This window comes from Pinus tabuliformis, chromosome 2_2, assembly GCF_031772625.1.
Source record: "Pinus tabuliformis cultivar Carrire ecotype Pingquan chromosome 2_2, CPIR1, whole genome shotgun sequence".
Classification (NCBI taxonomy): domain Eukaryota; kingdom Viridiplantae; phylum Streptophyta; class Pinopsida; order Pinales; family Pinaceae; genus Pinus; species Pinus tabuliformis.
Window position 1 is genome coordinate 748,209,573 of NC_142300.1, and position 17,291 is coordinate 748,226,863.

A 17,291-nucleotide genomic window follows, 5' to 3' on the forward strand; every position below is an offset into this window, starting at 1 on the left:
ATCTTTGTACTATTTTTCTCTGTTGAATTATTGAAGATAAAAGAAGATTTATTCAAAGGGTTTCCCCATATTGGGGTTTGTCCCTTGCTAGCCGCCACATCTTGTCTCTCTTGTCTTGGCTTGTTTTTTGTTGATCATTTAAATGTTCTATATGCACTTTACTTAATGCACATGTGATTGCTAATCTATGGATAATAATAAGAAAGATAAGTAAACTGCTCTAAGCATAGAACATACCATAACTTAACATGGTATCAGAGCTAAAGTGAAGACAAAGCCCAAGCAAGAGCAAGAGAAATCATCGAAGAGAAGGTTGGAAAGGCTGTTTGAAAGAAATCATGGGGTCCTCAACAAACTTCCCTACTGAAGACAAACTCCATGAGAAGTCTAACTATCACGGATGGGAGATGTCTCTCGATCTAACATTAGAAGAACAAGAAGTGTTAGACCATGTGAGAGGCGGAATTGTTGAACCTCCATCAAATGCATTCGCTACTACTAGGAACAAATGGACCAAGGGAGAAGTCAAAGCAAAGAAGATCATCCAGGACTCTATCAAGAAACGTTTGGTGGCCTATGTTTCTGAGCTGAACACCTCCAAGGAAATCTATGATAGACTGGTGAGTTTATTTAAAGTTAATGATGCAAATCAAGTCTTGTTTCTTAGAAATAGGCTGAAGGAAATTAACAAGGGAAAAGATGAGAGTATGCAAGCATACTTCTTAAGAATCACCGAGATCAAGAACGATCTCCTATCTAATGGGGAAGTAATTCCTGACAGGGAAATGACACTCACCACTCTTGGAGGACTACCATCCAAATGGTATATATTCAAGACTACTCTTCTCAACAATAACGTAATTCCTGGATTTGAGGAATTAATGGCCAGATGCATTCAAGAAGAAACAAGGATGGAAGAGCAAGAAATACCCATACTTAAAGGTCATCCCTCTGCCTTTTGTTCTCATACTAAAAGAAGAAACAATACTGGGGCTAAATTCAAAGGAAAGGCTGGACCAAAGGGTGGAAGAATAGGATGATGTTACAATTGCAATAAAACGGATCATATGCAAGGGAGTGCCCTGATAAAAGGGACCATAATCTGGTAGAGAAAGAAACCAACCTAGAAATTATTCTTGGAGAAAATTCAAAATATCCCATGAAAGGCGTAGGAAATGTCACTCTTCAACTAAATCAGGGTAATACCATCCACTTACAAGATGTATTATATTTACCTGATCTCAAAAAGAACCTGGTGTCCATTTCGGCAATGGAATACAAAGGCTATAAGGTGGCTTTCAGCAATGGCAAGATACGTGTATGGAAAAAGAACTTTAAAGATGCTTTTACTCTTGGGTTTTGAGTTGATTCATTATATCAAGTCGGAGGAAGTCCGTTGGGTGTCATGACTTGTGACACATCTCTTCAGTCTAAATTATGGCATCAAGGGTTTGCTCACCTTCATTATAAACCTCTACCTGATGTAAGAAAAAATGTGATTGGGATGCCTGAGTTCAGACTAGAGCAAGAAGGTGTATGTCCAGGATGTGCGGAAGGGAAGCTCAAAAGGGGACCATTCCCCTCAATCCAAAACAAGACCTCCGATATATTGCAGTTGATTCACTCAGACATATCTGGTATGATGCATGTGAACTCTTTGGGAGGATATTTATATTACCTCACTTTTACAGATGATTATTCTCGCAAGACTTGGATATATTTCTTGAAAAAGAAGGATGAAGTGTTCTCCTCGTTTCGACACTTCAAAACCTTGATCGAGAATCAAACCGAAAAGAAGATCAATATCTTAAGGACTGATAATGGGACTGAATATGAATCCAATTAGTTTCATGACTTTTGCAAAGAGGCTGGCATTAAGAGGGAGACCACTACACCCTATACTCCTGAGCAAAATGGTGCGGCAGAAAGGAAGGACTGTACGATTGTGGAAGTTTTCCATGCTATGCTCCATGATTAAAGACTTCCGAAGTTTCTATGGACCGAAGTTGCGAACACCGTTGTATATGTACAAAACAGATGCCCTCATCAAGCATTGGGTTCAAAACTCCTAAAGAAGTATTCACCGATAAGAAACTTGACGTATCTCATTTTAGAATTTTTGGAAGCCAGGTATATTTTCATGTGCCGAAAGAGAAAAGGAATAAATTTGGTGCATATGGAAAGAAAGGAATCTTTGTGGGTCATAGTGAAAATACTAAGGGCTATAGAATCTATGTAGCTGGTCAAAGGGAAGTCGAGATTAGTCATGATGTCACCTTTGACGAAGATATGGCCCTTTGCAAGGTGGACAATCTTCCTACTTTGAGGAACACTCAAGAAGCTGATACCAGGGAACCGAAAGAAAAAGAAGAGGAGACAATGCCTGATGTGGAAGAACCCCTAGATCCTATTGATCCTCCTCTGCCTGGGCCCTCCTCTTCAAGGAAGAGGCCTTCATGGCTTAGGGGGACACTTGATGATGCTGAAGGACACACAGCACCCTGAGGAACTTTCCGTGAAAGTGAGAAGCCAAACAGATATCAGGGATACCTGAGCATCATGAGCACAATCATCCAAAATGAGCCTTCATCATTCACAGATACCATCAAGAATCAAGTATGGAAGGATGCTATGACTGAAGAATATGAGTCTATAACGATGTCTAGGATATAGTCCCCAGACCCCAGGACAAGGGAGTTGTCACTTCAAAATGGCTTTACAAGATAAAGAATGCAGTTGATGAAAGTGTGGAAACGTATAAGGCTCGTTTTGTCACTCGTGGCTTCTCCTGGGAGAAGGAAGGTATAGACTATGATGAGATATTTGCACCTGTTTCTTGATATACCACCATCCACTCAATCATAGCCCTTGGTGCTTCACAAGGATGGAACCTATATTAGATGGATGTCAGGACTTCATTCTTACATGGTTCAATCAAAGAATAGGTCTATGTGGATCAACCCGAAGGATTCGAGATTCATGATTGAGAATCTCATGTGTGCAGGTTGAAGAGTGCCCTCTATGGGCTAAATCAAACACCCTGAGCATGGTATGAGAGGATTGATAGCTACTTGATGATGTTGGGATTCACTAGGAGTGAAGCTGACCCCAATCTTTACTTTAAGGTTATAATATGACAAGCCTCTCATACTAGTGCTATATGTTGATGACCTCTTTCTAACAGGTGCAGACTCTCTCATTCAAAAATGTAAGAGGGAGCTGGCTTCTGAGTTCGAGATGAAAGACCTAGGACTTATGAACTATTTCCTAGGACTGGAAGTCTTGTAGAAACCAGGGGAGATTTCCCTAGCTCAAGGAAAATATGTGGTGAAGATATTGGAGAGATTTGGCATGGTGGACTGCAAGCCCATAACCACCCCGATGGAGCTTGACTTCAGGAAGTTGAGTGGTAGTGCTACTGGACTTGTTTTATGAAATACCACCGAGTATCGTCAACTCGTCGGAGCATTGATGTTCCTAGTGAACTCCTGTCTATATATATGCTTTGCAGTCAACACGTTGAGTAAACACACGGTTGAACCTCACCACATACATTGGATTGGTGCGAAGAATCTGCTAAGATATCTTCATGGCACAATTACTTATGGGTTAAGATACACTACCGGAAATGTGAGACTACTCGGATATATTGATGTTGATTGGGCACGCAATGTGGTGGACCATAAGAGAACTTCTAGGTGTTGTTTCTCCTTGGAATCTACTTTGATATCCTAGATGAGCAAGAAGCAGAAGTCTATGGCTTTGAGCACTGCCAAGGCAGAGTACATTGCTCCTAGCATGACCTCCTGTGAGGTAGTTTGGTTACGAAAGCTCTTCAATGAGCTGTTTGGATTTACTTTGGATACCATCGTGATCCTATGTGACAACTAAAGCGAGATTCGTTTATCAGAGAATCTCATATTCCATGATCTCTTCAAGCATATCAATATCAGGTACCACTATATTCATGACATGGTGTAGTGGGGAGCTATAAGGCTCCAACATATCGGTACAGATGAACAGGTCACCGACATTTTGATAAAGCCCCTACGAAAGGTCAAATTTCTAACTTTTCAAGAACGACTTGGAGTCATTCAAAGACCCTCTTTTGAGGGTCAAGTATGATGTACTAAGCTCTGGGAGCTCGAGGGGAGCACGGGGTACTTCACCATCCCCTGTTGGTGCACATTTTACAGGGTAAAAGGTTCAACCTTCCCCTGACACCCTGTGGCGACAATGGAACAGGATGATTAGTTCTCTTATGGGCTAGGATGATTCATTCTCCATGGCGATTGTGGAACAGGATGATTCATTCTCCTGTAGGCCAGGATGATTTGTTCTACGTGGAATCCACTAGATAGGATGATTTGTTCTCCCTTGGACAGGATGATTAGTTCTCATGTCGAGGCATCCTACCCATGTAGTTTGGGACTCATGCGAAGTACCTCTCATCTGATCAATGAGCAAGGAAATGAAGATAGGGATCATAGTAGTTCTATCGATGGACACATCGTTGTATCTACCATACTCCCTATGCTAGGATGACCTCCATTGATCTAGGATCAATGATACTAGTCTGGGACCAGTGAGAGTGGTACATCGTCTGAAACTAACTTCGGGTCAGTAGAGGACTGGTCTGGGACTAGTGAAAGTGGTACACACTCCAGACTGACCTCAGGTCAGTGGAGGATGGTATGAGACATCCTCAATCACTTCTTCTTCTTCATAGTTTGAGTAGAGTAGAACAGAACAAAGAATATCATAGTAGAGTAGGGGTTAAGCTATACAAGGCAGTGCATTTGATGAATGAGTAGTAGCAATGGTTAGACGAATTGCATATTGAGTTCTCCCTAGTTGAGAGGGAGTGTTAAAATTGGAAACTAGGGCCAAACTCCATGTGGGTCACCTTATTCATTGCTGATAGTATATTTCCTAGATTCCTCTCATCAAGAGGTGTAGGATTGATCTAAAGATCATCCGATTCTGATAAGTATTTATGGAGATATGAATTTATTTTGATTATTAACAAATTATCAAAGTTGGCCCGCAACTTATGTAGGCTCAGATGCCTAACAGACACATCTATTCACCTTCAACATTTGGATATAAATACAAGATGACTCCTCCTCATTTGGTCACTAATTCTCATCATATCTCTCTCTCTCCTACATAGAAAAAGAGTCCCTTCTCTCTCCTGCGCAGAAAGTCTCTCTTTCTCACATGTGTGAAAAGAGGGATGCAGATTTCTCGGACTGGTGCACGGCAAAGTCTTGGACTAATGCGCAACGAAGTCTTGGACTGGTGCATGGCGAAGTCTTGGACTGATGCGTGGCAAAGTCTTGGACTGGTGCATGGCGAAGTCCTGGACTAGTGCACGGGTGAAGTCTTGGACTAATGCATGGCGAAGTCTTGGACTGGTGCACGGTGAAGTCTTGGACTGATGTGCGGCAAAGTCTTGGACTAGTGCATGGCGAAGTCTTGTACTAGTGTACGGTGAACAACTCACCGGTGGAGACTTGACAAGCGCGATCTAGGGTATGCTACCGTATTTTATGGCTGATCTATGGTTTGATACTGCTGATATAAATCAAATAATTTTACTATTTCTCTCTGCTGAATTATTGAAGATAAAAGAAGATTTGATCAAAGGGTTTCCCCATATTGGGGTTTGTCCCTGGCTAGCTGCCACATCTTGTGTCTCTTGTCTTGGCTTGTTTTCTGTTGATCGTTTAAATGTTCTGTCTGCACTTTACTTAATGTATATGTGATTGCTAATCTGTGGATAATAATAAGAAAGATAAGTAAACTGTTCTAAGCATAGAACTTACAATAACTTAACATCAACCCCTAGTGTCACAAAGATGACAAATTTTTGGATTCTATGGTTTGTAATAAGTATCTTGAAATTTATTTTTAATTTGGGTGTACCCACACCACTTTAAGAGGAGGAAGCTTTTATCTACAAACCCCTTTGTGTCACAAAGATAACAAATTCTTGGACCTCATTATGCTTTGGGAATGATCCAACACCTATATTTGTCACATAGGTGATTAAGTTTGTTTGTTTTATAGGAATGTTGATTTTCTTCTTTGTGTTAGTCATAACTAGGAGATAATTTGGATATTATACATTACATTAGAGTTGACCACCTCCTTATAATATATTCTATATTAAATTAGCGTTAATCACTCCCTTAAAATATTTGAACTTCCTTTTATTTCAACTCTTTATGGCACCACAAATTCTTTTTAAATTTGGATGTAATAGTAATTTTAGTGTTATCGATATCCTATAAGATGACATCTTCGAGTATTCCCAAATGATTTCCACCCAATACTTGACATCTTGATCCCTTCTTCATTTCATTAATTGCTTTTTTATGGCTAGAGTTAAAATCCATTTTATGGAGCCACTTATCATCCATATTGTTTAACATATTCTTTCTAAATATAGATGTCATAGTACTTTTAGTGTTATTGATATCCTATAAGATGACGTATTCGAGTATTCCCAAATGATTTCTACCCAAGACTTGACATATTGATCCCTTATTCACTCCGTCCATTGTTTTTTATGGCTAGGGTTAAAAGCCATTTTATGGACCCACTTATCATCCATGTGGCTTAACATGTTCCTACACAAGATGAACTTAAAAACCATGGGCATTCACTCAATGGGGAAGAGGTTGGTTCCTATGAAGAGAATAGCATAGGGTGTAATGTTTTTAATTTTAATTTTATATATTTTAAAACTTGTTTTCATTTGTTTTTCCCTCCACATTCACCAAGATAACACGAATGATTAGAGTATCAAATAAGAGGGTTTTCTTGTCCCACAACCAAAACTCCATCAATTTACACTTGTTTTCCAGCCATTAAAAACGTTCCTCTCCATTTATCCTTTTTCTCGGACCTAATATCCATTTTAGGGAAATTGTTTAAAGACATTTTCTATAAACTAATATTATAATATAAGGAAGCGTTGTAAGTGATCATATAAGGTTTGAGCTCATGAATTTTGCTTTTTTGTGAAATTTTATTTTCATATTTCTTTTTTTTTTAAATGAGGTTTGATTCTCATATTAGTTTTGTTTTTTTTCATGCTCATAGTCATACACATATTAAAGTAAAAATTCTTGCAGATTTTTAGATGATTACAAAAATTATAAAACAAGTAATTTATATATTTTGAATGGGATATTTATAGCCTTCAACTGATATGAATAGGTGTCTTTCTACCTAGGGTGACATGATGGCTTGGAGAGCCAACTTGGTCTCTTGTGGAGGAAAAAATAAAAAATAAAAAAGTCAATTTTTTTTTGAAAAGGCCACAAACAACATGTCTTTCATAATTTTCTTTTAATATAAAAATCAATAAATATTTTCCTTTCCTTACAAGCATGAAAAACATGCTTCATATAAATTTTCTTTTACAAATATAATTTATATTTCAACATTACAAGTACAATTGAAACATTATGAATATCAGCCCTAAGTAAAAAAATAACTAGGCAAGTATTCATAATAAATATCCACGTGTTCTTTGTATGCATGATTTCTCTTAGGGAAGGTACAACTCATTAATAAATCGTCATCTATGTCAACAGTCTTGACCTACATCAACATCATCATCATCAATAGGTACCACAACCTAGATTAGCACTCCTAACCAATGGTACTCACTCAACCAGTTACCACGATATGTTTGGCACTTCACCTCATGTTACTGTGACTAGTTCAGAGTTTCCATCACGCATGGTCAAAGCCTAGGGACACCCATCTCCCAACATTGAAAGGCCTCACTCTAGGCCATGGTGTTGAAAAGTAACCCACTCCATTAAGCATATATTCCTAAGGGACCATCCACTCTAGAATGTTTTTCCATCATGCTATCTCACCAACAGTCTGATCCATGCTCCTGTTGTCACTAACAGACTAAGCCATACCCCTATTGTCCACTCATAAACAATCTAGGACATGCTCGTATTGTCACTAATAGTCTGAGCCATGTCCCTTTTGATGTCACATCAATGCTCCCTCTCACTAATAGATGGGTTCTCCACAAGTCCAAGCTTGTCCCTGAAGTATACAAACATCGCATGGGATAAAGGCTCTGTGAGAATATCAACTATCTACACATCAATTGGAATATATTTAGAGCCTCATTGCTCCTTTCTGCACCATATCACGAATGTAATGGTACTTAATATCAATATGCTTCATCTTATCATGAAATATTGAATTGTATGTTAGCTTCATAGAGCTTTGATTTTCACAATAGTTTTGATTCCAGCAAAAGGTCAAACAATCTAAAGAATAGCTTATGAAGCCATAGTCCTTCACAACATGCTAGAAAAACTACATTATACTCTGCCTCTACAGTACTTAGTGTGAAAAATGTCTAATTCCTACTCATCCATAATATCATAGAAAATCCCAAACTAAAACATACACTATATCTACTTTTCTTCTCATTCGCACTCCCTACTCAGTCATAATCCATATATCCTTGTAGTTGTATCTCACCACTAGAGGCATATCTCAAGAAATAATCAATAGTACCACACAAATTTCTTAGTATATTATTTTCTACAATCCAATGCTGATGTCTCAATTCCATCTAAGACTAAGTCAAGGTGTTTACTACAAAGAAAATGTTTGCCCTGGTATTCACCAAATACATCAATGAACCAATCAACATTCGATACATGGATGATTCAACCACATGAGACTTAGAATCCTTTAGCTTTATCAAATTCATCACCATAGTATTTTCCATAAACTTGCATTCCATCATTCGAAATTTCTAAAGGATCTTGATGACATGCTTTCCTTGCTTGAGGAGGATTTCACCAAGTCTCTTTCAAACTTCCAATCCCAAATAGTAATGCATCAAACCAATACCCTTCATGTCAAACTCAAAGGACAACTCCCTCCTACATTGAAAAATAAGATGATCTACACCTGTTAGGAAAAAATCGTCATCATGTAGTAGTTGCATCATAAGCTCACCTTTCACAACCTTGATATAAAGGTTTGGTTTAGAAACACTCTTCGACAAACTAAGTCTTGTTAGATACCCATCAATTCTAGAATACAAAACTCTTGGTTCTTGCTTGAGTCTATATATGGCCTCTTCATTGCTCACACAAGGTATTCTCTCTCATGAACCTCAAACCCTTGATGTTTCTCTATGTACACCTATTCCTCAATCATGCCATTAAGGAAGGTAATATTCACATCCATTTGGTGTAACTTCAAGCCCATTAATGAAGCAAGAGAAACAAGAGATCTAATTGTGGTGTGCCTAGAAACTGCTGCAAGGGTTTCATCATACACTTCTTCCTCCTTCTGGGAGAACCCTCTAACCATGAATCTTTCCTTTTATTTGTCACTGACCCCATTTGATGCATGTTTGATCTTATGTATCCACTTTTAGGTTACCATATGTTTTCATTCAAGTCTTCGAACAATTTCCTACAAATTGTTCTTCATAATAGATTGGTATTTCATTCCATCATTGTATCCTTCCATACTTGTTGGGTGGTTTCTTCCTCAAATTTGGAAGATTCAGAGTCAATCAACTTAGTCATTAAGGTTGCATTACCAAAATATCTCTTAGGTCTCTTAGATTCCCTCAAGGTGCCTTGTGGAGCCGCATTTCCTTTTGCATCCTACAAAGTAGATTTAAGCCAAGCCGGTCTTTTCTCTATTTTATTGAACAACCATGGGATCCAATGGTTCAAAAAATCCTTACGGTATTTCTTCATGATATTCACGATGACTTAAGGATCTCGGAGGACCTGTAACATTTTATTTGAGAGCCACATGCTTCTTCTCTTCATGTTTAGTGTCAAATTGCTCTTCTATGGGTTTCTAATAAGTGGCATATTCATCAAAAGTCATGTCCCTACTTATTTCAACATGTTGTTGTCCTTGGATATAGATTTTATAAGCCTTTGATGAATCATTGCACCAAACAAATATCTCATTGTTTTTGGATGGCTCTAACTTTTTTCTTTCATACTTGGGTACATGTATGAACACTAAACAACCAATGATTATCATATGATCAACATGTAGTTTCTGATCCAGGAGGATCTTGAAACTAGTGTCCAAAGAGTACCGAACCAAAAGAAAAATTCAAGGGATGATTGGTAAAGGTGGAATTATTTGAACAAATTATGAGCATAAAAGGTTAAATGTGCCCATGTATTTTTCAATTAAATTGTAAAAAAAAATGATTAAATTTGAGAATCCACCTCACAAACCATTTTCCTAATCTCAAGGAAAGTTGAGATTATCATGGGATTGTTTCCTTTAAAAAGGTGGATAAGGGAAGAGTTTGGTGGAGTTGAGAGATCTTCTCCTTGATAATCTCATAATTTCCTCTTTGAAGAAAGACAATAAAAGTGATTCAACCTATGGAGGTGAATCTAGAGATGTATCCCAGTGAAGGGGGTGGACTCCATTATCATCTTGGTTTTGAGGATGATCTTTGTTAATGCTTGACTATATTATTTTAGATGCAGTTTTACGTTATAAGATTATGATGAAATTTGCATTTTTATGGATAAAATTGTAACTTAAATTAATCAGCCCTTACAATGAAGTGAAAGTATATTATTGCAAGTTTTGAGTGCTCTTAAGTTCGTAGATCAGTTTATGACCAATGAATGCTTCTTCAGGAGTCTTATCTTCTAGAAGTCAAAGAGGACTTCTATTTAGGATAAAAACAACTGCCACGGTTGATTCTTCCCACAAGAATATTTTAAGATCTTGATCATGTATCATTGCCTTCATAGATTCTTCAATAGATCCATTTTTTCTCTCGGGCACTCCATTGTGTTGAGGGTTGTATGGAACCATCAACTCCCTCTTAATACCAACATCCTTGTAGAAGGAAATGAACTCCTTGTAGGTGTACTCTCCTCCATTATCTTATCTCAGAGTCTAGATATCTTCCTTGTCACGTTTCCACTTCATCCTTGAATTCTTGGAACTTCCTAAAAATTTCATTGTTTGACTTCATAAGATAGATCCAAGCCGTGTGAGATAAGTCATTGATAAATGATACATATTAAAGAGTTCCTTTAAGATGTTTCCTCAGCATAGGAACACATACATCAAAGTGGACTAGATCCAAAATCTCTTTGGTCCTATGTTCATTGCTTGGAAAGGGTTTCTTAACATTCTTTCTAATAGCACATCCCTTACACACACCTTTATGATCCATCAACAAACATGATATACCTAAAACAATATACTTCAAAGATTGAAAGGATCTATAATAAAGGTGTGCATATCTCCTATGCTATAGCTCACAAGGATTAATATCATTATGAACTAAATCTTGGGAAGGCTTTGTTGAGAAGAGCAACAAGAAATGCTAAAAATAGCATTCAGAATATTCCAATTTTAATTTGTCCTTGAATTAAAATTGAGAATTAAAATTAGAATTTAGTCTCACCAGCTGCTTGGAAAATAATTAATCAATTCATCTTGAGTTAATTAGTTGGATAAATTCAAGCTAGAAGTCTTTGTGAAGTCATGCAACAGTTATCCCTTAAATTAAGGAAGTTATCTATTAATTAAGGAGATAAGGATGAGTTGTATTTGAGTGGTAATTAGTTAGCTCAATTAACTTAGTTAAGTCCAGTTAAATTAGTTCCAAACAATTTTTGGAACTAATTGTGAGTTCAGTCAGTTACTGCATGCATGCATGGAACTAGTGTACTCCAGAAAACTGAGGATTCTCTCATAAATAACTCATGCATGTCTATTCAGACAAAGACCCATTGTGATTAAAGACAGGGACATTTTACTATTAGTTGGAGGAATTTTCCTATATAGGAAACTCATCTATGCAGAAGGAACAAGGTTCCTTGAGGATTGCACAGTTTTACAGGGTGTGAGATCAATGTGAGTGATCAATGTTACACTTGGTAAAAGTAAGATTACCTAGGAGAAACAACACAAGGAAATAGGAGGCTTGGAGCACAAAGTAGAAGGTTTGTGAGAAGGGTTGTTTGCCTATGAGCATCCAGGAGGATTGTACTAAGAGATGGCTAGCTGTACGAGCTATAGCTTTGTGTAATCTTGATGTGTTTCCACCTTGTATGATAATACAGATAGCAAGGTTTTTAGCTGAGGCTTTACCCTCAGTATCTTTTGTGTTTCATGTGCATTGATTATTCTTCTTATGGTTATACATGTTCAGCTCTGATTCAGCTCAATCTTTAAGCTTCCGTAAGTTTGATTGTAGAAGTAGATTCAGTGTTTTGCTTTAGTACATTGCATAATTAGATTAATCTACAGTGAGAAATTTCTACACGGTATCAGAGCAAAGGTGATCAAAGCTGTGAATAGTATACTGAGAAGGGAAATTCGAAGTTTGAAGTTCAGGATTGAAGGTACAAATCAAATTCATCTCACACTTCAGGTTGGTCAATGGCATTCTATGGCTTGAGACTCAAGTATGCGTTGGATGGCAGCTCGAATTACATAGCATGGAAATATCACATGGAAGCTATATTATAAAACAATGGTTTGAAGGATTTCTTTGATCAAGAAATCCCAAAGCTAGGTTCAACTAATGCACAAGAGTTGGTTGGATGGAAGAAGTGTGTGGCGAGGGTGAGACGGGTCTCAAGTCTCCATGGGGAGGAGACTCCATTTTCGATGTGGAAGACATTGAAAAACCTATATCAAAATAGTAGAAACCAGAGGAAATTGGCACTCAAGTATAAGCTTCGAAGAATCACGATGGAGAACAGTGATACTATTTCCACATATCTGAACAAGCTCACCAACTATAGAGATGAGCTTGGAAGTGTGGTAATAACTACTATTGATGATGATATGGTGAGCCTCGCTCTCCTTGGCCTTCCAAAGAGCTGGCATAACTACCAGGACTCTATGAATGGAAGGGAGAAACTGCCAGATTGGGAATGATTGTGGTCGAATCTCATGCAGGAGGAGATTAGGAGGAGCACACGAGATGGTTCTTCATCCAAGGAGGGTGAAGAAAATATGGCCTTAGCGAGTAAGGCAAGGAAAGGGAAGGATAAGGATTCTCATCCAAAATCGAGTTCTTCTCATGGAGGGAAGAAGGGTGACAAATCTCAATTAAGATGCTTTAATTGTCATGAGATAGGTCATTATGTGACTAATTGCCCATCGAAGAAGTCCAAGAAGGGATCCTCGGATGGATCTGAAGGTGAGGCATTAGCCTCTCAGTTCGAAATGGACTTCACTCTCATCACATGCATGGTTTCATTAATGATGGGTTGTGGTTGGTTTCTTGATAGTGGAGCCTAATTCCACATGACCGACGATAAAAGTTTATTCAGTACCTTGGAGGAGAAAGACCTCAAGATACTTATAGAGATGGGTGACGATGAAAGGTATAGTGTTTCAGAAGTGGGCATGATTTCTTTCCAAAGGGAGGATGGAGCTCTTATCACCTTAACAGATGTGAAGTATGTGCCTGGACTGAAGAAGAATTTGGTATCGATCGCGATGTTGGAGGAAAAAGGCTATGATGTTGTCTCAGTAAAGGAAAGGTGTTCCTTAGACACATCACCACGGGACAGGTGAAACATATTGGTTCACGAGTTTAGAACTTATATGGTCTTGAGGTTCAAGATGCATGCAAAGCCTTGAGGAGCAAGGAACATGTTAGAGACTTGGTGGTTGAGAGGGAGAGTAAATTACCTCTTAACATGTAGCCCCAGAAGAAGTATCAGATAACTGTGGAGGAGCCATAATTGGAGATGTTGAGAGGAGACCGAGTGGAGGCATTCACTCATGCAGAGACCTCCAGTAGGGGGAAATTTTGAGCCAAGTCAAAAGATGGATCACATGCAGCCATACCTCTAGGTGTGAGATGGGGCGATGTGAAGTGATAGTCCCATGAAGGCTGAAATACGGGTAGGACTCTTTGATTAGACCTTGCTACGGGAGCCCTGACGAGGACTAGCAGGACCGGCTGAGTGAGTAGAGACAGATGCAGATGGAGCGGCAGAGGGAGCTTCAACATCAGAGGGTGTTTATAACCCAATAGGGAGGTCAGTTGGGAGATCAGTTACTTACTTCTAAGTGACTGAGTTGCAATGCAGCAGTGGGTAGCATGATGCAACATGATGAGAGGAGGTGCAGTGTAGATGTAGTGCTGGGAGATAGGACTAGTAGCGGCAAAATGCATCAGGAGGAATCAGTGTGATTGATGTAGTCAAAGATGAAAGTGATAAAGGCTAGAGCAGTCAGATACTGAAGAGCACAGAGGTGTAGAGTTTTTCGTCGACAGAGGCAATAACAGTCAGAGACTTTGATGACAGAGGCATCATACTGATTTAGGTTGGATATTTCTTGTTTCTGGAGTTGCTAGAGTAACAACACTAGAGAGAAGTGTTGCATGTAGAACATTCCAAAGGTTTGGGACCGGGATCGAGTTGAATTCCTTTCTTGTTGAGAGGGAGTGTTGAGAATAGCAACAAGAAATGCTAAAAACAGCATTCAGAATATTCCAATTTTAATTTTTCCTTGAATTAAAATTCGAATTTAGTCTCACCATCTACTTGGAAAATAATTAATTAAATAATCTTGAGTTAAGTAGTTGGAGAAATTCAAGCTAGAAGTCTTTGTGAAGTCATGCAATAGTTATCCCTTAAATTAAGGAAGTTATCTCATAATTAAGGAGATACGGATGAGTTGTATTTGAGTTGTAATTAGCTAGCTCAGTTAATTTAGTTAAGTCCAGTTAAATTAGTTCCAAACAGTTTGTGGAACTAATTGTGAGTTCAGTCAGTTAATGCATGCATGCATGCAACTAGTGTACTCCAGATAACTGAGGATTCTCTCATAAATAGCTCATGCATGTTTATTCAGACAAACACTAGTTGAGATTAAGGACAGGGACATAGTACTATTAGTTGGAGGAATTTTCCTATAAAGAAAAGTCATCCATGCAGAAGGAACAAGATTCCTTGAGGATTGCGTAGTTTTACAGGGTGTGAGATCATTGTGAGTGATCAGTGTTACAGTTGGTAATAGTAGGATCACCCACGAGAAACATCACAAGGAAATAGGAGGCTTGGAGGGTAGAGTAGAAGGTTTGTGAGAAGCCTTGTTTACCTGTGAGCATCCAGGAGGATTGTACTGAGAGCTTGCTAGCTATGGGAGCTAAAGCTTTATGTAATCTTGATGTGTTTCCACCTTGTATGATAATACAGATAGCGAGGTTTTTAGCTGAGACTTTCCCATGAGTATTTTCTGCGTTTCATGTGCATTGATTCTTCTCCTTATGGTTATATGTGTTCAGCTCTGATTCAACTCGATCTTTAAGATTCCGCAACTTTGATTGTAGAAATAGATTAAGTATTTTTCTTTGGTACATTGCATAATCAGATTAATCTACAGTGAGAAATTTCTATAGGTTTCCCCAGGAGTTTATACAACCTTCCTTCATGAATCCTAATAACCGTAGTAGAGCTTATACTAGAGCCCTTGAGCCACACAAGAAATTTCCCATAAATGAAGGCTACTCTATCTCCTTTATTCTTGAAAAATGAAATTGAAAACGAATTCTCTTTCAATCCTAGAACACAAAGTATGTTACTCACGTGAACACTTTAACGTGTTTCTAGCTCAACAGATGTTGTCCAAATTCCTTTGACTATCATAGATATTATTGTCTCCAACATCTTATTTTTGAATGAATATTTTTTCCATCAAACTTGTAAGATTATCACACTTCCTTATCATATGTCTTAAAGCTCCACTATCGATTAAACATACATTGTTCTCATCTATAGGAGAACCTACAAGTGTAGAATAGTAGAAGTGGTACTCTTTATCTCCTTCAACTTTGAGACTTTTAGATTTTTCTTAAAATTCTATTGTGGTAGCATGTTGATTCCCTCTTCTCTTCCTATTATTGAATCCTTCAGTACATTGGGCTTTGAAATTCCCAAATTTGTTTCAACTAAAACATTGAATTTGCGACATATCTTTCTTTCTTTGAGGGTTAGGTATTCTATCAAAATCTTTCTTCTTTTTCTAGAAACCATACTTTCCTCTTCCTCTAACTTTCTTGGAACAAGTTTATTAGGCTTGAGAATATTCTTCTTCCTTTGTTTTTCATTCCTCTAGACAATAGTCTTGATCATTCTTTAGAAAATATTTCCCATAATTCTTCCAATCCAGGAGCTTCCTTTTGGCTACTTACACCTACTACAAATGCATCCCATGGTAGTGATAGTCAATTGAGTGCTTAGGTCACAAGTTCGTTGATAGAGAAAAATTCCTCAATATCTTGTAGTTGATCTCTTAGTTAAGAAATCCTCAAAAAGTATGAAGCCACTATTTTTTTCTTTGCCCTTCTTATATCATGAAGCTCATTTCTTAAACTCATGGCTTGGCCAATATTGTTCATAACTTATACAAATCATTTAGGGCATCATACATCTTCTTTGAAGTGTTAAGCTTCGAGATCTATGGAACTAGATGATCCTTGATGTAGTCCACAATAATTATTATGGTACTTATTTCATATTTCTTACACTTCTTCTTTCCTACTTCATTTGTAGGTTCAATCATCTTGCCTTGCACAATTTCCAAAATATCTTCCCTTGTGAGAATTAGGTTGATTCTCATCTTCAAAGCCCTAAATTTTGTGGCCCCCTCTAACTTGTTCTTTGATTTCATAGTAGAAGCCTTGGATCCAACTCAACTTTATTGTACATCTACGGTTTCTTCATGATAGGTCTTTTTCAAGAGTGATCTTTGCGCTCTTTCCCTCACCAAAGGTCCAAAACAATGTTGGTTTTTCCATTACAATAAATGAAAGTACTTTATTTATGAACTATGATAATTACTTCTAATGATATAGATTTCATTTACTGTGGCAATAAGATAATTAAGTAATTATACTTCAAAAAATCAACACCATAGAAAGAAGAACAATAAAGATCTCAAATGGAGACAAGGAGATTTTACCATTAAAAAACCCCGCTAAGGGGAAATTATCCAACCAATTTTTTCCTTAGAGAATTAATGCAACAAGATATACATCAAAATTAAATTGTCTAGCAATATGACCATCCACCAAGAGCCAAGACAACCCTCCACGAGATCGAAACCAAGTGTCCTCAGTTCTATCCACAAAATCTTCTGTAATAGGGTCTTCTTCAGATCTTCAAAAGGGACAAATTTCATCCTACAAATTTGCCTCAGACTTCGCACTATGCCACAGAAAACATACCATAGCAAACCACCCAGAACTAAGCCTC